This window comes from Mesoplodon densirostris, chromosome 1, assembly GCF_025265405.1.
Source record: "Mesoplodon densirostris isolate mMesDen1 chromosome 1, mMesDen1 primary haplotype, whole genome shotgun sequence".
In the NCBI taxonomy this organism is placed as follows: domain Eukaryota; kingdom Metazoa; phylum Chordata; class Mammalia; order Artiodactyla; family Ziphiidae; genus Mesoplodon; species Mesoplodon densirostris.
In genome coordinates this window covers 182,843,512-182,868,235 of record NC_082661.1, presented here as the reverse complement: position 1 = coordinate 182,868,235, position 24,724 = coordinate 182,843,512, and the positions used below count along the sequence as shown (strand labels likewise).

The 24,724-nt window shown below is 37.2% G+C and overlaps 1 pseudogene; it reads right to left on the bottom strand.

Annotated features, from left to right (window-relative positions):
* Window positions 1-20,734: 20,734 nt before the first annotated feature.
* On the bottom strand, window positions 20,735-22,285 carry LOC132485821 (BUB3-interacting and GLEBS motif-containing protein ZNF207-like; annotated as a pseudogene).
* Window positions 22,286-24,724: the final 2,439 nt, after the last annotated feature.

The following is a 24,724-nucleotide window of genomic DNA, read 5'->3' as shown; positions in this document are numbered from 1 at the left end:
ATAATTGGTCAATATACTTTTGAGAAATGGAAGGTCACTTTTTTTCCTTTTATTTTTTAAATTTTATTTTATATTAGAGTATAGTTGATTTGCAATGTTGTTTCATGTGTACAGCAAAAGGATTCAGTTTTATACACACACACACACACACACACACACACACACACACATACACACATATAAACATTCTTTTTCAGATTCTTTTCCCATAGAGGTTATTACCTAATATTGAGTAGAGTTCCCTGTGCTATACAGTAGGTCCTTGTTGATTATCTATTTTATATACAGTAGTGTGTATATGTTCCCAAACTCCTAATTTATCCCTCCCCCCACCTTTTCCCTTTGGTAACTGTGAGTTTGTTTTCTGTGAGTCTTTCTCTGTTTTGTAAATAAGTTCATTTATATCATTTTTTTAGATTCCACATATAAGTGATATCATATAATATTTGTCTTTCTCTGTCTTATTTCACTCAGTATGACAATCTCTAGGTCCATCCATGTTGCTGCAAATGGCATTATTTCATTCTTTTTAATGGCTGAGTAATATTCTATTGTATATATGTACCACATCTTATTTATCCACTCCTCTATCAATGGACATTTAGGTTGCTTCTGTGTCTTGGCTATAGTAAATAGTGCTTCAGTGAACATTGGGGTGCATGTATTTTTCCTAATCATGTTTTGTTCTAGATATATGCCCAGAAGTGGGATTGCTAGATCATATGGTAATTCTATTTTTAGTTTTTTAAGGAACCTCCATACTGTTCTCCATAATGGTTGCTCCAATTGACATTCCTACCAGTAGTGTAGAGGGTTCCCTTTTCTTCACACTCTCACCACCATTTATTTATTTATTTATTTATTTTAACATCTTTATTGGAGTATAATTGCTTTACAGTGGTGTGTTAGTTTCTGCTTTATAACAAAGTGAATCAGCTATACATATACATATATCCCCATATCTCTTCCCTCTTGCATCTTCTTCCTCCCACCCTCCCTATCCCACCCCTCTAGGTGGTCACAAAGCACTGAGCTGATCTCCCTGTGCTATGTGGCTGCTTCCCACTAGCTATCTATTTTACATTTGGTAGTGTATATATGTCTCCAGAATTTATTGTTTGTAGACTTTTTGATGATGGCCATTCTGACTGGTGTGAGGTGATACCTCACTGTAGTTTGGATTTGCATTTTTCTAATAATGAGTGATGTTGAACATCTTTTCATGTGAGTTTTGGCAAAAATGACTATACCACCCAAGGCAGTCTACAGATTCAATGCAATCCCTATCAAATTACCAATGGCATTTTTCACAGAACTAGAACAAAAAATTTTACAATTTGTATGGAAACACAAAAGACCCTGAATAAGCAAAGCAATCTGGAGAAAGATAAACAAAGCTGGAACCATCAGGCTTCCTCACTTCAGACTGTACTGCAAAGCTGCAGTCATCAAAACAGTATGGTACTGGCACAGAAACGGAAATATAGATCAATGGAACTGGATAGAAAGCCCAGAAATAAACCCACACAGCTATGCTCAATTAATCTATGACAAAGGAGGCAAGAATATACAATGGAGAAATGGCAATCTCTTCAATAAGTGGTGCTGGGGAAACTGGACAGCTACATGTAAAAGAATGAAACTAGAACATTCTCTAACACCATACACAAAAATAAACTCAAAATGGATTAAAGATCTAAATGTAAGACCGGATATTATAAAACCTTTAAAGGAAAACATAGGCAGAAAACTCTTTGACATAAATCGGAAGAATATCTTTTTGGATCTACCTTGTAGAGTAATGAAAATAAAAACAAAAACAAATGGGACCTAGTTAAACTTAAAAGCTTTTGCACAGCAAAGGAAACTAAAAAAAAAAAAACCCAAAAAGACACCTCACAGAATGGGAAAAAATATTTACGAATGAAGCAACTGACAAGGGATTAATCTCCAAAATACACAAACAGTTCATGCATCTCAATATCAAAAAAACAAACAACCCAATCAAAAAATGTGAAGAAGCTCTAAAGAGACATTTCTCCAAAGAAGACATACAGATGGCCAAGAGGCACATGAAAAGATGTGCAACATCACTAATTATTAGAGAAATGAAAATAGAAACTACAATGAGGTATTACCCCACACCAGAATTTCACCATTTAATATTGGAGTAATTACTGGGAGTAAAAGTGTTAGTCTTGTTGGAAAGATAGACATATAAACAGATATTTTTAACCTATGAAAAGCAAGTTTGAGATGTTATGGTTAGAAAAGGAGCACCATTGCTTGTTAGTATTGGGGGTAACCAAGAGTGCCTTAATATTCCCTTCAGCTTGAATAAATTTTAGACAGCCTTCTTCCTGACTATAAGCCCCTGACTTCCTTTTTCTTAGTGTATTTACTTTACAAAACTCATGACTGTAAATCCTTTCTCTGTCCCTACAAGGTGTAAATATTCTCACAGCCATTTTACAACCCAGGTATGTCTTTGTCAAGGACCTGGGCACCATCCCTTTGAAATGTAATCATCAAGGAAGATAGAACCTCCACCTCCCAGTCTCCATAGGGGAGTCCGAGTCTATCTTAGATCAACACCAATTAGCCAACACAGATGGCCTAATCATATTAACCAACCCCTCCCATTAAAATCTTTCAGTATTTATCCACTAGCTCACCCCAGCATTTAACAACTCTCCCACTTTTTGTTTCAGAGGAGTTGAGTTCATTCTTTCTCCTTTATTGCAATATATTGGATACAGTTTTCCTTACCTGTTTAACCTGTCTGGTACAATGAATGACCAAATACAAGATCCCAAAAGAAAGTTTAGAAACTAGTGAAAGCAGGATAAATAAGCATTATCATGGTTGTAGGAATTTGGCAATTTCTAGGGTCTAGGTCAATGCTTCCTGCTTTTCTGAGAACTGTACAAAGCACTGATGATTACAGATAGAGCCATTCTATGCTTCCCAGCAGCTATGAAGGAATTCTCTAATATGACAAGGGGAGAGAGTCCTTCAGCCTGTAGATGGATTTTCCTTTAACATTCTTCTCTGTCCACCCTTATTCATTCTCTCTTACAAGCCAGTTGTAACACTCTTTTACTATTTCAAGCTTCTTTGTCCTTTCCCTTCTGTAAAGTTTTAAAGATTAAAATATTTTAAAAAATTGAACAATCTGTTAAGACATTTTATTATATAGGCTTTATTTTAAAAATGCATTTCATCCATCCCCATACCTCAAATCCCTTTACCCTGGCCCTTTTTAAACAGCAGGTAGTGTAAACATTTTCTAAGGCTTGTCTTTTCGGGAGGTCAAATTCTAGCACATGATTGCTGAAATGCAGTCTTAGACAATCTACTCTATAGTTTTAGACTCTCTGCCTGAGGGAGTCTCCATTCTGATTCCTCTTCCCAATACCATGCCAGCCTTAGGAGAATATTGTTGTCCCTTTCTCTGTTTCTTCAAATAGGCAAAAAACTAAATGCTCCTTCTTTTTCCCTCATCAAATAAGAGATGTACGGTCCATGGGAAACCAAAGGGGAAATTGACAGCAACAAAATTTTAAACAGCATACAGCTGTTCAGTTTGTATTTTTTCACATTTGAATTTCATCAAAATTTGTTAAATATATAGAAATGGATTACTCTCATTAAAGTCAAGTTATCTAGAGCTTCTCCTCCTTCTTGCTCTCCCTCCTGTACCCTGTTATAGTCCTGAGAATCATTCATTAAACTTCAGGTCTTTGAGAAACTCAAATTGAAAACTATTGATCTAGAAGGTTGGAGTCATTGTGGTTATCAAATGTTAGGGTGCATACAATCATTGGGAATCACTTGAAAGTGAAAATTGGAATAGGCCATTATAAAAGGGTAATACTGAGCCATATCTTAATAGGGAAAATCATGAGAAATTTTATTTTAAAAATTTGAGGCTTAGGTTATTTCTGTGGGGGGAAAACATTTTAAAGTTAAAATTGACTTTGAAATTGAAAGGAAACGTAGACAGCTGCAAAAATTAGTAATTCGTTAAATTACACTCTTCAAATGGTTAGCAAGTTCATCTTCAATTCTGCTGAATAGTGCCTGTTTCTCATTTTGAGTTCCAGGGATCCTAGAATGCTATCTTTTCTAAGATTAAAATAATTACTTTGGAAATACAATTTAGACATCTAACAAAGATGTCTTCTTCCTGCCTCCATTTCTGTGCTTAAAAAAAAATGTTGCTGACAGTTGGCTTGCCATCTGTTCTAGCAGAGCAAAAGAATAAAATTTTGAGATATTTTTCAATGGAAGCAGTTGATTATAGATAACATTATTTTCAGAAAATATGTCTGTTAATGTCTCATTAAAATATTAACAAAGGATTTTATCCGAAAAGAAACTTCAAGAACAAAGTTGGCACATTTGTTCCCAAAGGTATCCATAATTTTGTTTTTCATGTTAAAGCTACTAAAACTTTGAAACGTATGTTTGGGCGAAGTGTAGGGACAGTGGGGTGGTACACTCTTATAACTTTCCAATCTGACATTTTTGACTGCATGGGCTAAAGACTAACTGGCCATTATTATTTTACTAATTATTATTATAAGGATGGAACAGGGACAACTGGTAAACTGTTGTGGGATATAAGTTCTTTGGTCATTCAATAAGAAAATAGAAAATGTAATTTCTTCCAATATCATTCTGTGACTAGTAGCAACTACTATTTATTTTAAGCCCTCTGGAAAATTTGTGTAGTGAATCCACAGCAGTCCACTTTCTAGATCACAGTTTTCTCTCCTGTTTTCTCTCCTATAAAGTGGGAATATCCATATGCACATTTTGCCTTTATTCTCCTATCAAAAGAGAGCCCAGTTACTCAGCCTTACTCATCTTTCCAGTAGACTCAGAAATATGACTCTTACCTGCAGTCTATGTATATGGTGACAGGAGGTCCACAAAGTCATATTGTGGGACTCAGGTCAGCTGACAAACTATGTCAGGGTGCAACTTATTTACATGTGTCACAATGGAAAAAAAACTGAGAAGAGACTCCACAGATATTAATCCTCAGCCCACCCCACCCATTTTTCCCCATAATTAACTACTAATTTACCATTTTTAGTTATTTAAGATATTAGTATCAAGTTATTGGCATGGTAGAACTTGGAGAAAAAAATCCATCCTTACTACCAAACCATCCTAGACTGATGCAGTCATTCAGTTTTTCATGTCCTTGTCCAATTTCACCAGTAACAACTTTCTCTCTCTTACTCAGGTAAATTTTAAAACCATGGTCTATAACCAGAATTCTTCCTATTGGGTTTCCTCTTATTCTGTTATCAGTGCTGACAGTGGAGAATTTTCACTGCAAGTCTCCAAGCAAGATTTTAAAGTGGATCCTTTGCCCTTAGTTAATTATAAAATAGGTACTTCTCTTCCTTTAAGTGCCCTCCTGTCCAGCAGGGACTGTGTTGGAGGAAAGCACACCGCAAGAGTCACTGTTCTCTCTCTGGGAAGTCTCCACTTATGTGAAGAACATTATTACTTTGCCCTTCAAGTTGCTTCTCTCCAAAATGAATAAGTTCAATTTCTTTCATCTTTCCTCTAGGGCTTTCTTTTCCAAGCATTTTTCATCTTCTCTTTGTTTGAGACATCCAGAAATAACAATCTATGAGTGAACAAAGCCAAATGTTATAAACGTACAATTAATATATCCAATTAATTCCTCAATGCTATGTGGGAAAAAGTAGCTTAAATGTTATTTTGCTTTACTTTCAGAATATTCAAACTAAAAAATATTGTATTTTTGTTGTTTATACATTAGTATTATTTTTTCCCTAGCCAAAAATATCACTTGTTATGTTATTAATCTCTTGTAATGGATACTATTTAGAGCAGGATTGTTTAATTTCTGTCCCTCTTGACCGTCTGTGTATAATCTAATGGTTTATTTACTGAACAAATACAGATCAGAGATATTTAGTCTTCATTAAAGCCTGTTGGCTCAACAGAAGTGTAATAATAAAAAGAAATCTGATAACAATGGAAGTGAAAAAAAGAAATCAAAATTTATTACTCTGTTAATGTGCTAGCACTCCCTAATGAAGACAAACTCTTCCTGGCCAACTGAAGGTCAATGTCAACTTGAATCTCCTGTATTTATATATGTCCCTGGTACCTATAAAGACCTTGGGAGACTTGAAGGAATAATTCGTGTGTTACTATGTAGAATAAAGTCTAATAACACTCTAAATCTTACTTCTAACCCTAAGTAACCAAGGCATGATGTGAGGATAGACTTAAAATTGTTTTCCCACTCACTCTCTAACAATACAGACCTGCTGCTGTAGATCTGTTCCCAGCTAATATTTTAAACCTTCAAATGCCTGAAACAGTAACCTTAAAAGTGTATAGAAACTTGTATAAATATACACCAAAAGGTCCTTAAGGGCCCACAAAAACATTTAACAGTGGCTGCCCCCTTTAAATAAAAGGAGTAAAGTGTGTAGTGGGAAGAAGGGGATGGTGGTTGTGCCTGATTAAAGGGGAATTTTAATTAGTTAAAATATTTCAGTATTTTTGGATTCTTTTATTGTAATACTATATCAATGCATCATTTTGTACAATTTAAAAATAATGTAAAGCAATAACCTTTGAAAAAACTAACATTCTCAAGTAGTTCAAAAAAATCTGCATAAGTTGATTAAAATTTTTACTTGAAATACAGTACCCATTAATCCTAGATGTTTATAGTTTTTCTTTTTTTCTGGTATACCTTTGTGTAAGCTGAAAACTAACAACAACAACAAAATTTGGGTGTACCTGCATATTCCAAAATGTCCAACATTAAGAATTACATTCCTGGAAGTAGCAGGAAAAAAAGCCATCATACATCCCAGATCAATTCAATCACCAGAAATAAAATAATAAAAACTCTGGCTACAATATTTGGTTAATTGATCTATTTACATTAGCAACTGGCTTAATCTCAAGACTGAGTCCATCAAATTCATATATTCTGTCTCAGGGTATGTAGTTCTTTGTTTAGAAAACATTATTACTAGATACCTTAAAATACTGCCTAATAAAAATGAATTTTTTTACACTCTTCACACTATTTAACTGAGAGGTAGGCCAATATGCCATCAAAGCAATAAGCAAATTGCTGCCTTTAATGCAAAATGTTCCCTGACACAGAACTTACTCATCAGGTGCTCCATAGAACACTGATGACATCCAATGGTCAAATCAATGATTTGCAGAGTTTCAGCTGCTCAGTAGCAGGGCCTTCCCTCAGGTGGTATCTATCCCTCTTGGCATCACCCACATGTGGTATCTTCTCCATAGCAAAAAGATTAAGTATAATCTCCTTATATGGAGAGAGGCATGAAGAAACCAGAAAAAAATTTAAAAAATTTAAAAAAACCCAGAATGGGAAATGGAGGTAGCAATCTTTGAATTATCTTGCAAAGCCAAACTCTGAAGGAGATCATTTCTTTAGTGAAGCCTCATGGGAAATCTCATTTAGATCCATGTTTCTGTGCTTCAGCTACATTTGGTGTGAATACTGCTTAGATGATAAACTTTTGATGATAATTAGGTTTTTTTTGAAATCAGAGGATCCCATACCACAAGTTAAAAATATTTGAGGAAATTGAAGACCCAAAGACACTATTGTAAAATGCACCTGTTCTTGTGGTGGATGAGTTCTGTTCCCTGATTTTGTTACAGGTACATCATGTCCATTAACTCTGAAAACACAATTGCTAACTTCCAGAATGACTGTTACTGTATCATTTTCTTCTTGGTTAACAGCCCGCTTCATTACCATTACCTTAAAGGTGACTTGTGACAAGTGAAGAATGAATCAACTGTGAATCAACAATGAAAAATGGGGGGCTTCCCTGGTGGTGCAGTGGTTGGGAGTCTGCCTGCCGATGCAGGGGACATGGGTTCGTGCCCCAGGCCAGGAGGATCCCACATGCCGCGGAGCTGCTGGGCCCGTGAGCCATGGCTGCTGGGCCTGTGCGTCCGGAGCCTGTGCTCCGCAATGGGAGAGGCCACAACAGTGAGAGGCCCGCGTACTGCAGGGAAAAAAAAAAAAAAAAAAAATGAAAAATGGGGAATGTTTTGTGTATCTTCTTTACACCTGTTCTGTGAATACGTTGTGTGCTTTTACAGTCTTTGCCTTTGCTTATCCTGATCCCTAAGACTGAAGTCCTATTCTTTCTACTTCCAACAGGCTAAAGTCAGCTCATACCATAAGTTAGAATTTTATATATTTTTTCACTTTATTTTTTATGAAGTATAGTTGATTTACAGTATTTTATTAGTTTCCGTATACAACATAGTGCCTCAGTATTTTTATAGGTTATAATCCATTTAAAATTACTGAAAAACAATGCTTATGTTTCTCTGTGCTGTATAATATATCCTTGTTGTTTATCTATTTTTTACATAGTGGTTTGTATCTCTTAGTTCCCTACCCTTGTCTTGCTTCTCCTCACTTCTCTCTCCCAACTGGTAACCTCTAGTTTGTTCTCTATATCTGTGAATCTGTTTCTGTGTTTATATATACATTTGTTTGTTTCCTTTTCTTAGATTCCACATATGAATGCTAACAGTATTTGTCTTTCTTTGTTTGACTTACTTAACTAAGCATAATACTCTCCAGATGGTCATGTTGTTGCAAATGGCAGAAATTCATGCTTTTTGCAGCTGAGTAATATTCCGTTATACATATATACACAATATCTTCTTTATCCATTCATCCGTTGATGGACACTTAGGTTCTTCCATATTTTGGCTATTATAAATAGTGCTATGAACATTGGGGTGCATGAATCTTTTAGAATTAGTGTTTTTGTTTTTTTCAGTTATGTACCCAGGGGTGGAGTGGCTAGGTCATATGGTAGTTCTATTTTTAGTTTTTTTGAGAAACCTCTATACTGTTTGCCACAGTGGCTACACCAATTTACATTCCCACCAACAGTGTGTAAGGGGTCCCTTTTCTCCACATCCTCACCAGAATTTGTTATTTGTGGTCTTTTTGATGATAGCAATTCTATCAGGTGTGAGGTGATATCTCACTGTGGTTTTGATTTGCATTTCCCTGATGATTAGTAATGTTAAGCATATTTTCATATGCCTGTTGGCCATCTGTATGTCTTCTTTGGAAAAATGTCTACTTAGGTCTTTTGCCTGTTTTTTATTGTTTTTTTTTTGATATTGAATTGTATGAGCTGTTTATATTATTTGGATATTAACCCCTTAAGTCATATCATTTGCAAACATCTCCTATTTAGTAGGTTGTCATTTAGTTTTGTTGATGGTTTCCTTTGCTGTGCAAAAGTTTGTAAGTTTAATTAGGACCCATTTGTTTATTTTTGCTTTTGTTTTTTTTGCCTTGGAGACAGATCAAAAAAAAATATTACTATGAGTTACATCAAAGAGTGGTGTGCTTATGTTCTCTTCTAGGAGTTTTATGATTTCATGTATTACAGTTAGGTCTTTAATCCATTTTGAGTTTAGTTTTGTATATGGTGTGTGAATATGTTCTAAGCTCATTCTTTCACATGTAGCTCTCCCGTTTTCCCAGCACCACTTACTGAAGAAACTATCTTTTTCTGATTGTGTATCCTTGCCTCCTTTGTCATAGATCAATCAACCATAAGTGCATGAGTTTATTTCTGGTCTCTCTATTCTGTTCCTTGATGTATGTTTCTGTTTTTGTGCCAGTACCACATGGCTTTTATTACTGAAGCATTGTAGTATAGTCTGAAGTCAGGGAGCATAATACCTCCAGCTTTGTTCTCTCTCAAGTTTGCTTTGTCTATTCGAGGTATTTTGTGATTTCATAAAGTTTAGGATTATTTGTTGTAATTCTGTGAAAAATGTCATGGGTATTTTAATAAGATTGTATTAAATCTGTTGATAGCTTCGGGTAGTATGGACATTTTAACAATGTTAATTCTTCCCATCCAAGAACATAGGATATATTTTCATTTCTTTATATCACCTTCAATTTCCTTTATCAATATTTTTATAGTTTTCAGAGTATAAGTATTTTATCTCTTAGGTTAAGTTTTTTTTCCTGGGTATTATATTTTTAGATGCAATTTTAAATGGGATATCGTTTTTACTTTCTCTTTCTGGTAGTTCATTATTAGTTATAGAACAGCAACAGATTTCTGTATTTTAATCATGTATCCTGCAACTTTACTAAATTCATTTACTAGTACTAGTTTTCTGGTGGAGACTTAAGGGTTTTCTATATAAAGTATCATGTCTCCTGCAAATAGTGACTGTTTTACTTTTTCCCATCTGATTTGGATGATTTTTACTTTTATTTCTTGTCTGATTGCTGTAGCTAGGTCTTTGACTACCATGTTAAATAGAAGCGGTGAGAGTGGGTATCTTTGTCTTGTTCCTGATTTTAGAGGAAAGGCTTTAAGCTTTTCCCAGTTGAGTATGTTAGTTGTGGGTTTGTTATGTTGAGGTATGTTCCCTCTATAACCACTTTGGTAAGACTTTTTACCACAAATGGATGTTGAATTTTATCAAATGCTTTTTCTGCATCTGCTGAGATGATCATGTAATTTTTATCCTTCCTTTTTTTAGTGTGGTCTATCACATTGCTTTTGCAAATTTTGAACTATCCTTTCATTCCTGGAATGAATCCTGCTTGAATATGGTGTATGATCCTTTTTACCTATTGTTGGATTTGGTTTGCTAGTATTTTGTTTAGGATTTTTGCATCTAGATTCATCAGAGAAATCAGCCTATAATTTTTTTTTTTTGTAGTGTCTTAGTCTGATTTTGGTATCAGGGTAATTACGGCAACCTAGAATGAGCTTGGGAATGTTCCTTCCATTTCAATTTTATTGGAATAGTTCAAGAATGATAGGTATTAGCTCTTCTTTGTTTGGTAGAATTCGTCTGTGAAGCCATCTGGTCTTGGAATTTTGTTTGCTGGGAATTTTTTAAATTGCAAATTCAGTTTCATTTCTAGTGATCACTCTTTTCAAATTGTGTTTTTCTTCTTGATTCAGTCGTCAGACTGTATGTTTCTAGAAACTTGTCCGTATCTTCTAGGTTGTCCAGTTTGTTGGAATATAACTGTTTATAGTTTTCTATTATGATGTTTTATATCTCTGTGATATTGATTGTTATTTCTCCTTGTTCATTTCAAATTTTATTTGGGTCTTCTCTGTCTTATTCTAGGTGAGCCTGGGTAAAGGTTAATTTATTTCAACCTTATAAAATTATTTATTTTAATTTATTCTCATTTTTTAACTTTGTTTTTCTTTTTGCTGTTCTCATTGGGTGATTTTCATTATCGTCTTCCAGATCATCTATGCATTTTTCTATATCACCTAGTTTGCTATTAATTTATTCTAGTGTGTTTTTCATTTCAGTTATGGTAGTCTTCATTTCTGACTGGTTCTTTTTTATGTATTCTAGTTCCTGGTTGACATCTCCCTGTGTTCATCTATTCTTTTCCCTAAATCAGCTAGCATTCTTATTACTGATACTTTGAATTTTTTATCTGCTAAATTGTTTATTTCTGTTTAATTAGTTATTTTTCAGGGATTTTCTCATAGTGTTTCAATTAAGATATGTTCCTCTGACTTCTCATTTTCCTTAATTTTCTCTTTCTTTATAAAGTTATGTGAAATACTAACCTATTGTGGTTTTATAGGGGTGTTCTTATGTGGGAGCTTCCCTATCCAGTCTGTGTGTGCCCATTGGTTTTAAGAGCTGAACTTGATTTGAACACAAGTCATGTCTTTCTTCGGGGTGCGCTGGTAGCTATCTCCTTGGTAGGCAGTGGGCTGGTGATGCAAGGGTTTGGCTGGAGCCAGGTGTGAGCCCAAACTTCCCCTTTGCTTGCTGACTGTCATAGCCCTATCAGGGGACGTGGGCAGGTCTCAATTTACTGCAGCAGAATCCCTGAGTGTCAGGTCCCTTTTATGGTACGTTTCCCACCTCCAAGTACCTGCACCTCTGCACCATAGAGGCAGTGCTGGAGCAGTAGGGCTCGCATGGGCATTCAGCTTGTGTCTGGGTGCAGGCTTTGGCAGTCCAGCCTGGGACAAAAATCTGGATTGCTTCTGATATGCTGTCTGTGTAAGTACCAGCCATGGCTGCCTCCACCCTTCTCAGATGCCACCTTGGGCCTGAGTCTCTTTTGTTTTTCTCAGCTGGACTCTTCCCCCCAACCTCTGGTACTCTTCTTGCCCTAGTGTGGGCCATGCTGCATGTTAGGCTGGGCCTGTGTGGGCTCTCAGTGTGTCAGGGTGCAGGCTGTGGAGGTCTGGCCACAGACAGAAATAGGGATGCTTCTGATGAGCTGCCTGTTTAAGTGCCAGCTCCCGCTCTGCTCAGACACCACTTTGGGACCAGCCGTATCTGTATCTCACAGCAGCATTCCCAAGACGGGTTGGAGAATTTGCTCAACTCAGGCTGATGTATGCCCCGGGGTGGTTGCAGGAAACTGAATAGCCACTCATTCAGGCTTCAATCCACTACCCCCACCTGACTCGGGAGTAAGGATGCAAGCAAGCACGTGCTCTTTACGAGTGGAATCCAGGCTCCCCAGAGCCCACCTGCTATTCCAGTGGCCCTCCAACCAACCAAGGGTCTTGTCTCCCCTGTGTTGGACCCTAGTTCTGGGGTGCCCAATATATGGCTTGAACCCTCCCCAAAGAGGGTCTCCACCCATGTAATCTTCCTTTTCCTCTGTGTCCCTTCTTAGGGGCACATGTCCTGACCTGACTGCTTCTCTTCCCTTCCTACTGATTCTCTGTGGATCCTTCTTATAGCCTTGATTGTATAGGAGTCTTTTTTCCAGTCTCCTGTTAGTTTTCAGTGATAATTGTTCCACATATAGATGTATCTTTGACGTGTTCGTGGGAGGAGGTGAGTTCCTTGCCTTCCTTTTCTACCGTCTTCATCCCTCCTGATAATTCAGTACTTTAATATAGGTTTCTCAAACCAATCTATTAGGATTTACACATTCTTTCCTAGGTTGAGCGACAGCTTTGTTTCCTCACTTTCTACTAATTTCTATCACATTTTACCCTATGTATCAACTCCCAGCTCTCAATTTTGAGATTTTCAAGAGCAAGAACCAGATATTATCCATGCCTGGATCTTTCATAGTAATTCAGCAGGTGCTCAAATCATGTTGGTTTAGTTAATGTCTTCACATTATTACATGGTCTTGTCTATTCTCAGTAGTCATATTTTTAATCTGTTAACAACATTAACACATTGGATTATTTTTCACTGTTTTGAACACTTTGTTCATTTGGCTTTCAGGACAACACAATTTCTTGTTTTTTTTTGTTACTCTCACTGGCTATAATTTTTATTGGTTTTGATTCATTGCTACAGCTTCCAAGGTGGTGGATTGAAGATTCTACATTCTCTACCTACATTTGTTCATTTGGGAGACTCATCCTATCTTAATATATTAAATTTTATCTATATTTTGATGAATATCACATTTCTATTTCTAGCCCAAACTGTACTTCAGACCCCAGATAGTCATCTGAACTCCTGATCTTCATCCTGAAGCATTCTTCTCCTATTGTCATTTTGAAAGCAGCAAACTGGCAGTTCTACCTTCTGTATGCTTAGGCCAAAAACCTTGAGATGATCCTTGCCATATGTGCTTCATTCACAATGTACAGTGATCCATCATGAAATCTGGTCAACTCACCTCTTTTCTCACCTGTCCAAACACTATAATGTTTAATGTGGATATAGCATTAATCCTTCAACTTGTCTTTCTGCTTCTGCCATTATCTCCGTTCAGTTTGTTTTCAACACAGTAGTCAGAGAGATTCTTTTAATATAAGCCAGATTAGGGAATTTTTCATCTTCGAAACCTTTCAGTTAATTCTTTCTTAATCCAAAGTCCTGCAAGGCCCAGTATAATCTAACCTCCTTGACCTCATCTCCTTCTACTTTTCTCACTCACTCCTCCTCAGACTTACTGGCTTTCATTTCAAATAACTTCTACTTCAGAGCCTTTGCACTGCTTTTTCATTTTCCTAGAATACTGGTCTCTCAGAGAGACATAGCTCTCTCCCCTTCTTTCTTGTCTTCCCTCCCAAACATCACCATTTACAATATTTGGTAATGTCTGTCTCTACCTGATCACCACATGAAAATAGAACTTTTTGTTTGTATTGTTTTATTTATTGCAAATAAGTAATGATATTCATTATCCTTAACACCTAGAATAGTACACAACAAACAGAAGGCACTCAATAAACTTTCCTTAAATGAAAGAATAAATGAATAAATGATTGAAACAACATATTTGCTCATTTTTTCCTTCTGTTCCTAATACTAGGTAGAAGGAAAACCATGACTGGACTGTCCTCAAAATACATTCAAACAACTACTTGGAAACATAACGGACGAATACATCTGCCTCTTTGCAATTTAATCATTTCTTTCCAAAATCCTAGGGGAAGACAATCTATAGATTATATTTTAAGTATATAATAACTTATGCAGCTATATAAATTGATACTGTAAGTCTCTATTATATATTAAATATTTTCCATGATTTTTGTTAAAGAAAAAATGGTGATTATAAAAGATTATATACAGCCATTTTTCTTTGATGAATGGAGTAGAAAGGAGGAATGAAATAAAGAAACCATTTGAAGAATATAGACCAACATGTTATCAGAAGTTATCTATGGGTGGTAAAGTCATTTACTTCTTTTTTTCCCAATTTTCCATTTTTTATACATTTTATAATGAGCAATGTTAATCAGGAAAAATGTGGAAAAGCTAAAGCTTCATACTGAAAGAGATCATGACTTCTTGTGTTTGGACTACCATTTTTCTTATTTAAACAAAGTAGAAGCAATAGCTAGTTGAATAGGGCCTTATTCTTAAACTGAAAACAGACTCTTTTAATTTTTCCTTCCTTTAGAAATTCATGTCAGATCCTCACCTTCACCCACTTATACATTTTCTTCTACATTTGCTTTTGGTGGAAGTTGATACATCTTTAGCGATCTGAGATTTAAGACTTTTACTCCTTCTCTCTGCTTACTTAATTACTATAGGAACAGTTGTGTTTCTTGTCCATTCCATAGTTTGCCTCTCCAAAAAACCAACCAAAGACACAAAAAAACTCCCACAAAAAAAGGAAAAATACTTAATAAAGTCACAAATAGCTTTCTGAGAAACACTTTTTAAAAAACCTCAATACTTGTCAAGGCAGAGCCTGATCATGCCAGAGAAATAATTCATCTCTAAATATTTTTTGAGAACCCAGCTTGCTTGAACAGTAATAAAGAAAACAACTGCCATCTCTTCTGTTCTAACAATTAGATTTATTGACAATTCACTTTTAATTTTAAAACAATATGAAAGTAACTTTAACTGTCATTAGCATGGATCTCATATTAACTAATGAAAATTTTCTGGGTGGCATTTTTTTCCCTTTTCAGCATTTCTCTGTAATATTTACTTTCCCTCTCTTTTCATACCTTGCTTTTTGCATTTTGCCTCACAATTTTACATCTTTGTTTTTATGTCAATAAGAAATCCTTTTTTCTGTGGTTTTATTTGTTTGACTACACTTTTGTCTTTCTCGAGCATTGAAGCACTTTGGCGTTCATCACTTGAAACTGTAGGTACTAGTTAGGTAATGAATGAAGCTAAAATATCAGACCTATAACAGCAAAGGATCATTTCTTGTTCAGGGTATTTATCCTGTTGACCCTTGAACAGAGGTTTGGACTGCATAGGTCCACTTTTGTGCAAATTTTTTTTCAATAAATGTGTATTATATGATCCCTGGTTAGTTGAATCTGCAGATGTGGAACCATGGATATGGAGGGTCAAATGTAGAGTTATATACAGATTGTTGACTGTGCAGAGGGTGGGTTGCACTAACCCTGGTGTTGTTCAAAGGTCAACTTATGTATGTATGTATATATACTGCTACATGTTGTTTTCATTCTAGTATCCAACTTGAGGAGGAAGCCCTTATCTGGAATATGGCTGGGCTTGTGTTAAAAGAACATGATGGGGAATTTCCTAGAGTTCCAGTGGTTAGGACTCCACACTTTCACTGCCGAGGGCTCAGGTTCAATTCCTGGTCAGGGAACTAAGATCCCACAAGCCACACGGCACAACCAAAAAAATAAAACCCCAAGAAACAAAGAAACATGGTGAAACACAGCAGGCTTTTTCTTAAAATTTATACCTGGAAATAACACGTCATTGGGGCTCTCATTCTATTACCAAAATAAGTCAAATGACAACTTACAAGTTCAGTAAGATGGGGATGTATGATACTTGTACAGAAAGAAACAATAAATGTTTGTTGCTTTGTAACTTATCACTTATCCCAAGTCTAGGAAAATATCTCAAGTTTAGGAAAATAAATCAGAAATGGAGTTCGAGTGGAGGTGAGCTTGGAGTAGGGTTTTTAAGAGGAATCACTAAGTTATGATATAAAGGGTCACACATAAAGGCAGGGGAAGAGAAAGTATGGGAAGGAGGCCAAAGTAGAGAGTTTTTCATGGCATGTGACTCTCTAGGTTATGAAAATTAGGTGGTTGAGATTGTTAGTAAAGGAAATGGGACTGGTAAGGACTTAAAGGTTAGCAGTAGATTTCACACAGAAAAAAAAATGGACCACAATAATCTTCTGTGTATTGAGCTGATGTAATTTTAAAATAGCACTATGACGTAGGCATCTAACATTCTGTGAGTATAGGCAGTGAAGTTAAGGTTCTTATTTATCAGCTGGTGACTTCCAGCATGCTGTGTTTGTCTTTGGATGTATGTACTTCTGCAAATGATGTATGTTTTCTTGGAGTTTTGTGATGGATAACTACCACTGAGTGACTGCTGCGACTATAAAAATACTCTCCCTGTCTAAGTTAAAAGGTTTATCTTTCATTTTTCTGCATTTTTTCTTTTTTTTAAGGAAGTATATAGTTGATTTACAATATTATATTTGTTTTGGTGTACAACATAGTGATTCAGTCTTTCCATATAAAATTATTATGTCTGCCAGAAAAAGACATACTCTGTTATCACTTACATGTGGAATCTAAAAAATAAACCAAACATGTATACAACAAAACAGAAACAGACTCACAGATATAGAGAACAAACTAGTGGTTACAAATGGGAAGAGAGAAGGGGTGAGGGGCAAGATAGGGGTATGGGATTAAGAGATACAAACACTGTATAAAACATATAAGCAACAAGTATATATTGTACACCACAGAGAAATATAGCCATAATTTATGTCAGAGTGTTCTATTTTCTCGTCTAGAAGTTTTATGGTTTCGGGTCTTACATTTAGGCCTTTAATCCATTTTGAGTTCATTTTGTATATGGTATGAGGAAATGTTTTAAACTCATTGATTTACATGCAGCTATCCGGCTTTCCCAGCACCACTTGCTGAAGAGACTGTCTTTTCTCCATTGTATATTCTTGCCTCCTTTGTCATAGATTAATTGACCATAGGTGTGTGGGTTTATTTCTAGTCTCTCTATTCTGTTCCATTGAGCTATGTGTCTGTTTTTGTGCCAGTACCATACTGGTTTGGTTACTGTAACTTTCAAATATATTCAGAAGTCAGGAAGGGTTATACCTCCAGCTTTGTTCTTTTTTCTCAAGATTGTTTTGGCATTCAGGGTCTTTTGTCATTCCATATCAATTTTAAGATTTTTTTTTTTGTAGTTCTGTGAAAAATGTTCTGGATATTTTGATAGGGATTACATTTCATCTGTAGATAGCTTTGGTAGTATGGATATTTTTAACAACATTAATTCTTCCAATCTAAGAGCACAGTGTATCTTTCCATTTCTTTGTATAATTTTCAAACTCCTTCATCGATACTTCATAGTTTTCAGAGTATGTCTTTCACCTCTTTGGTTAAGTTTATTCCTGGATATTCTATACTTTTTTATGTAATTTTATATGGGATTATTTTCTTTCATTCTCTTTCTGATAGTTCCTTTTTAGTTATAGAAACCAACAGATTTCTGTATATTAATCTTGTATCCTCAACTTTACTGAATGCATTTATTCTAATAGTGTTCTTCTGGTAGATACTTTAGGGTTTTTTATAGAGAGTATCATGCCATCTGAAAATATTGACAGTTTTCTTCCCTTCCAATTTGGATAGTATTTATTTCTTTTTCTTGTCTGATTTCTGTGGCAGGGAAATACAATACTATGTTAAGTGGAAGTGGAGAGAATATGAGTCTTTGTTTTGTTCCTGATTTTAGAAGAAAGGCTTTCAGCTTTTCACTATTGAGTATGATATCAGCTATGAGTTTATCATAAATGGCTTTTATTATACTGAGATATGTTCCCTCTTTACCCATCTTGATGAGAGTGTTTTTTTTTAACGTCTTTATTGGAGTATGATTGCTTTACAATGTTGTGTTAGTTTCTGCTGTATAAAAAAGTGAATCAGCTATATGTATACATATATCCCCATATCCCCTCCCCTTTGTGTCTCCCTCCCATCCTCCCTAGCCCACCCCTCTAGGTGGTCACAAAGCACTGAGCTGATCTCCCTGTGCTATGCTGCTGCTTCCCACTAGCTAGCTATTTTACATTGAGTAGTGTATATATATCAATGCCACTTTCTCACTTCATCCCAGTTTACCCTTCCTCCTCCCTGGGTCCTCAAGTCCATTCTCTACATCTGTGTCTTTTTGATGAGAGTTTTAATCATGAATGGATGTTGAATTCTGATAAATGCATTTTTTTTCTTTCTTCTTGTATTTGTTGGGATGCTGATGTGAGTTTTTCCCTTAGATTTGTTAATATGGTGTATCACATTGATTGATTTGTGAGTGTTGAACCATCCATAGAATAAATCCCACTTGAATATGGTATGTGATCCTTTTATATAGCACTGGATTTGGTTTGCTAATACTTTGTTGAGGATTTTTACATCTGTATTCATCAGAGATATTGGCCTGTAATTTCCTTTTTTGTAGTGTCTTCATCGGATTTGTTATCCAGGTAACGTAGCCTCATAAACTGAATTTGGGAGTGTTCCACCCTTTTCAATTTTTTGGAATAGTTTGAGACTAAAAGTTATTAGCTCTTCTTTATAAATTTGGTAGAATTCCTCTGGACTGAGTCTTTTAAATTATTAATTCAGTTTCATGTCTAGTTATCAGTCTGTTCAGACTGTCTCTTTCTTCCTGATTCAGTCTTGGCAGGTGGTACAATTTCTAGAAATTTGTCCATTCCTTCTAGGTTATCCAGTTTGTTGGCATATAACTATTTGTAGTAATCCCTTACGTTTTTTTTGGTATCTCTGTGGCATCAGTTGTTATTTTTCCTCTTTTATTTCTTATTTTGTTTGTTTGGCTTTTCTCTCTTTTCTTCTTTAGGCTGGCTAAAGATTTATTTTGTTTGTCTTTTCAAAAACAAAGGTTTGATTTCATTGATTTTTAAAAATATTTCTGTATTTATTTACTTTCCAATCTTCATTTTTTCTCCCTTCTGCTGGGTTTGGGCTTTGTTTGTTCTTCTTTTTCTAATTCCTTTAGATGATAGATAGGCCTAGCATGTGATCTATCCTAGAGAATGTTCCATCTGCACTTGAAAAGAATGTGTATTCTGCTGTTTTTAGATGGAATGTCCTCAAATACCTATTCAGTCCAACTACTCTATTATGTCATCTAAAACTTTAGTTGCCTTTTTGATTTTCTGTCTGGATAATCTTTCCACTGATGTCAGTGGGGGTGATGAATTCCCCCACTATTATTTTTTTTTTTTTTTTTTTTTTTTTATTTTTTATTTTTCGGTATGCGGGCCTCTCACTGCTGTGGCCTCCCCCGTTGCGGAGCACAGGCTCCGGACGCGCAGGCTCCGGACGCGCAGGCTCAGCGGCCATGGCTCACGGGCCAAGCCGCTCCGCGGCATATGGGATCCTCCCAGACCGGGGCACGAACCCGTATCCCCTGCATCGGCAGGCGGACTCTCAACCACTTGCGCCACCAGGGAGGCCCCCCCACTATTATTATGTAACTGTTAACTTCTCCCTTTTTGTCTTTGCTTTATATATATAAGTCCTCCACTATTGGGTGCATATATGTTATTGAGTATAATATCCTCTTCTTGTATTGATCCTTTTATCATCATATAATGCCCTTCTTTGTCTTTTGTTATAGACTTTGTTTTAGTTTATTTTATCTGAGATGAATATCGCTATCCCTGACTTCTTGTCATTTCTATTAGCGTGAAATATCTTTTTCCATTCTCTTACTTTTAGTCTGTGTGTGTCTTTAGTTCTGAAGTGAGTCTCTTGTAAGCAGTATAAGATCTATATTTTTTATTTCCCTTCCCCACATTTTGTGCTTTTGATGTCATATTATAGATCTTCATATTTATCCCTTTAGTATGTATTTTATAGTTGCTTTTACAATTTTTTTCTTTCATTCTTTGTACTAGCTTATTTAAGTGGTTAATCCTCAGCCTTTACTATATGTTTTTCTTTACTAGTGGGATTTTTCTTTTCCTGTGGATTCTTTCTTCTTGTTAATGCCCTTTATTTTCCACTTAGAGAAGACCCTTTAACTTTTCTCTAAAGTAGGTTTAACATCGATTAACTCTTTTAGTTTTTGCTTGTCTGAGAAGTTTATGTCTCCTTTAGTTCTAAATGATAATTTTGCTGGGCAGAGTATCCTAGGTTGCAAGTTTTTCCCTTTTATTTTTATTTTTTAAATTGCAACTTTAGGAAAAGTTCCTGCTTTATTATTCCAAATAAATTTTTGCATGTAAAATAAATGTCCAATAGTTCCTGATATGTGGGAAGATAATGTTTGTTAAAGTCACAATGAAGCCTTATTGACAGAAGCTTGGCTATATAAACAGCACAAGTTGAGAAAAGGTTTAATCTCCAAACCTATTAGACTGGATGAAGTAAGATCAGTAATGGCCACCTTGAAACATTATAGGAGGTCTCATTCCTATTGGAGGTTGAGGAGCCCCACCTTGGTAAGGCGGTGCCATTGGCGGTCCCTGCCCATACAGTGGCATAGCACCAGGAAGATAACCTGGCATGCCTTGATGATGACCACCATACTGACCATGAGGTGACATTGGGGGTCTCATTCCTTGTTGCTGTGGGATGCCCGGCTGTGGTGGCCTCATACCTCCAATTGGTCCAACAGGTGGATTACCAATAGGAGCCTCTCCTGGTCAAGGAAGATTACGTTGATATTTAGGTAACTGTGCTCTTCTCTCTTCCAGCAATATATCCTCATCTGGATGGATCAACTTACTGGTTGCACTGGTCCTCGTAAGTGTAGCAGGCTTACTTGTTATTGAAGCTGCTGGTTTAGCTGCAGTGCTATTTGTTGTACTATTGGTTGAAGCTGTAGACTGTGTATATGCAGGGAATTTAGGCTTTGGGGGTTCTGTAGTTGTTGTAGGGGTACTATTTAAGGGCTTGAAATTTGTACCAACAGGTCCTTGGACAGCTGCGTGAGCCTGTCTTGCACTGGGGAAAAGAGGCTTAGTAACTGGAGGCTTTGGAGCTGGAACTGTTGCTGTTGGTGCTGGTGGTCTGTTAAGAGTATCTGGCACTGAAACAGCCTGTGCTTGAGTCATTGGAGGAATTCCAGTACATGGAACAGGAGGGGGCATACCTGGTGGCATACAGGCATCAGAGGTTGTATTCCTGGTCCAGGTGACTTCATTCCACCCATTGGCATCATTCCAGATGGCATTCCTGGCATAACTTGGTGGCATTCCTGGCATCAGAGGAGGAACACCTGGCATTAATGGAGGTATACCTGGAGGCACTCCTGGTGCTCCTGGAACTGGTGGTAGTCCTGGTTGTGCCATTGGGGGGATATAACCTTGTTGAGGTTGAACAGGCTGTGGTTGAAATGAAGTTGAAGCTGCAGAGTCATCATCATCATATTCATCAGAATCCTCTGGTTGCTTCTTTTTTTGACTCTCTGCTTGTGTTTTCTGTTCAAGAAGTCATCTTCTTTCATCCATGTCTTTTTTTGGAATACCTCCCATACTGTATATTTCCAACTCTATGTCTGTTCTCCCAGGTATTGCATTTGGTACTGCATCTATTGTCTCTTTATGCACGTGCATGCAATGAATAGCTAAGCCAGGTCCTGTATACAATTTCTTATGACATATATGACATTTAAAATGCTTTGCTTTTTGGTGCTGTATAAGGATCTTCTCATCATCAAAATCTCTATTACAATATCAGCACCATGGCTTCAGCTGCTGCTGCTTCTTGCGACCCATAACTGCGCTCTACCAACAAAAAAAAAAACAGGGAGGGGAAAACATGCAGGAAGAACTAGCCGAAGAGTCGCTCACTCTTCCGACGCAACCGCCACCACCGTGTCCCACAGGAAAACCAGGTTTTTCCCTTTTAGCACTTTCAATAATGATGCCTGTCCCTTCCAGCCTGCAAAGTTTCTGCAGAAAAATCAGCCTTATAGCCTTATGGTGGTTCCCTTATATATGACTCTTTGTTTTTCTCTTGCTGCCTTTAAATTCTCTGTATCTTTAAATTTTGTTATTTTAAGTATGATATGCCTTAGTGTGGATCGGTTTGGACTCATCTTGTTTGGGATCCTCTGTGCTTCCTGGATTGCATAGCTGTTTTCTTCTAAAGTTTTGTGAAATTTTTGGCCATATTTTCATCAAATATATTTTCAATCCCCTTCTCTCTCTCTTCACCTTCTGGGACCCTTATAATGTAAATGTTGGTATAGTTGTTGTTATTCCAGAGATCTCTTAAATTGATCTCATTAAAAAAAATCCTTTTGCTGCTCTGATTGGATAATTTCCATTATTCTATCTTCTGGATCACTTATGCATTAATCTGTATCACCTTCTCTGGTATTAATCCTTTCTCATGTATTTTTTATTTCAGTTATTGTATTCTTCAATTCTGACTGATTAAAATTCTACTGTGTTCCTCTATTCTTTTTGCTAATTCAGTTAGCATTCTTTTTACTAATGTTTTGAATTCTTTATCTGGTACGTTATTTCTCATTATTTGATTTTTCAGGGGTTCTTCTCTCGCTTTTTCAAATGAGACCAATTTCTCTTTCTTCTCATTTTGCTCAACATTTTTGTCTCTAGAAAATTTGGTGAAACAGTTCTCTGTTTGAGATCTTGAAGGTGTGCCCTTATGTGGGAGCCTCCCTGTACAGTCTGTTTATGTCCTGTGGCTTTGGTGGGAGAGTTGGATTTCATGTGAACATAAGCCATGTCTTTGCTCTTTTGCTGGCAGCTATCATCTTGGTGGGAGGTGAGGTTGGAGAAGGGGGATCCAGGGCTTGAACTAGATGCGAGCTGGGGCTTCCCATCTGCCCTCTGCTCAGTGGCCATCATCACCCTATCGGGGGCAGGGGCCCACCCCTCGTTGCTAGAGCAGAAGCCCTGAGTAACAGGTCTAAACTTTCTCTGTTCTCTTTAAGTGTGTGATCTCCCCCCTCCTAGCACCAGCAAACTTGCCCCATAGGGGAGAAGTGCTGGGGCAAGTGGGGCCCATGGAAGCACTTGGTATGTGTTGGGGCATGGGCTGTGGTGTTCCAACCACATACAGAAGTCTGAGCTACATGTGATGCACTGCCTATGAAAGTGCCAGTGCCTGGGTCAGCTGCCTATGCCCTGCTCCACTCAGGTGTTACTTTGGGTCTGAGTCTCCTTTGTCCCTCACAGTTGATCTCTCCTCTTTGCCTCTGCCACCCCTGCCCTGGTTTGGAGCTGCACTGCAGTGCAGGCAGGGCCCGTGTGGGCTCTTTGTATGTATTGAGGCACAGGCTGTGGCGGTTTGACCACAGACAGAGTTTGGGATACTTCTGATGCACTGCTTGTGCAAGCACCGGTAGTGGCTTCCCCAGCCCCGCTCAGATGCTGCTTCAGATTTGAGCTGCCTCTGTGTCATGTGGTCGAGTCGTAGAGCTGTGATGTGAAGTAAACAGGCTGGAGCATCCCCTTGGCTCAGGTTAGGGCTCACGCTGGGGATGCCATGGGAAACCAGTCAGCCTCCTCAGCAGTTTCAGTCTGTCCTCTTTGCCCTGTTTTGGGAGCAAACCAACTCATGTGTGCTCCTCATGAGTGGAGTCCAGGATTCCCACAGCCCTCCTGTTAGCCCCACTGACCCTCCAGGCAGCCAAGGGAACTAGCCTTCCCTGTGTTGGACCCCAGGACTGGGGTGCCCAATATGTGGCTGGAACCGCCCATTCCCTAGGGAGGATCTCCACCAGTGTAATCTCCCTTTTCTTCTGTGTCCTGTCACAGGGGCACAGGTCCTGACATGACTGCTTCTCTTCCATTCCTACTGATTGTGTATGGATCCTTCTTATAACCTTGGTGTACAGAGTTTTTCTGCCAGTTTCCAGTTAGTTTTCAGTGGGGTTTGTTCCATATGCAGATGTATTTTTGATATGTTCCTATGGGGAGGTGAGTTCCACCTTTCCCTATTCTGCGATCTTCATCTCCTCTCTCTCCCAAGTTAAACATTTTAAGAAACAGAAACTGACTTAGGATGGATTAAGCCTAAAAATATTGACAAGCTTATTGTAAGTATATTGGGTAGCTAAAATCAATGGGACAGCTTGAATACCAGGAGAAATGGCCAGAACCACATCTCAAACCTGGGTTGATGTGGAAAATTCTTCTCCCTTCACTACCTCTGCCAGGAAGCAACCACCTAAGCCCTTGGTTTTT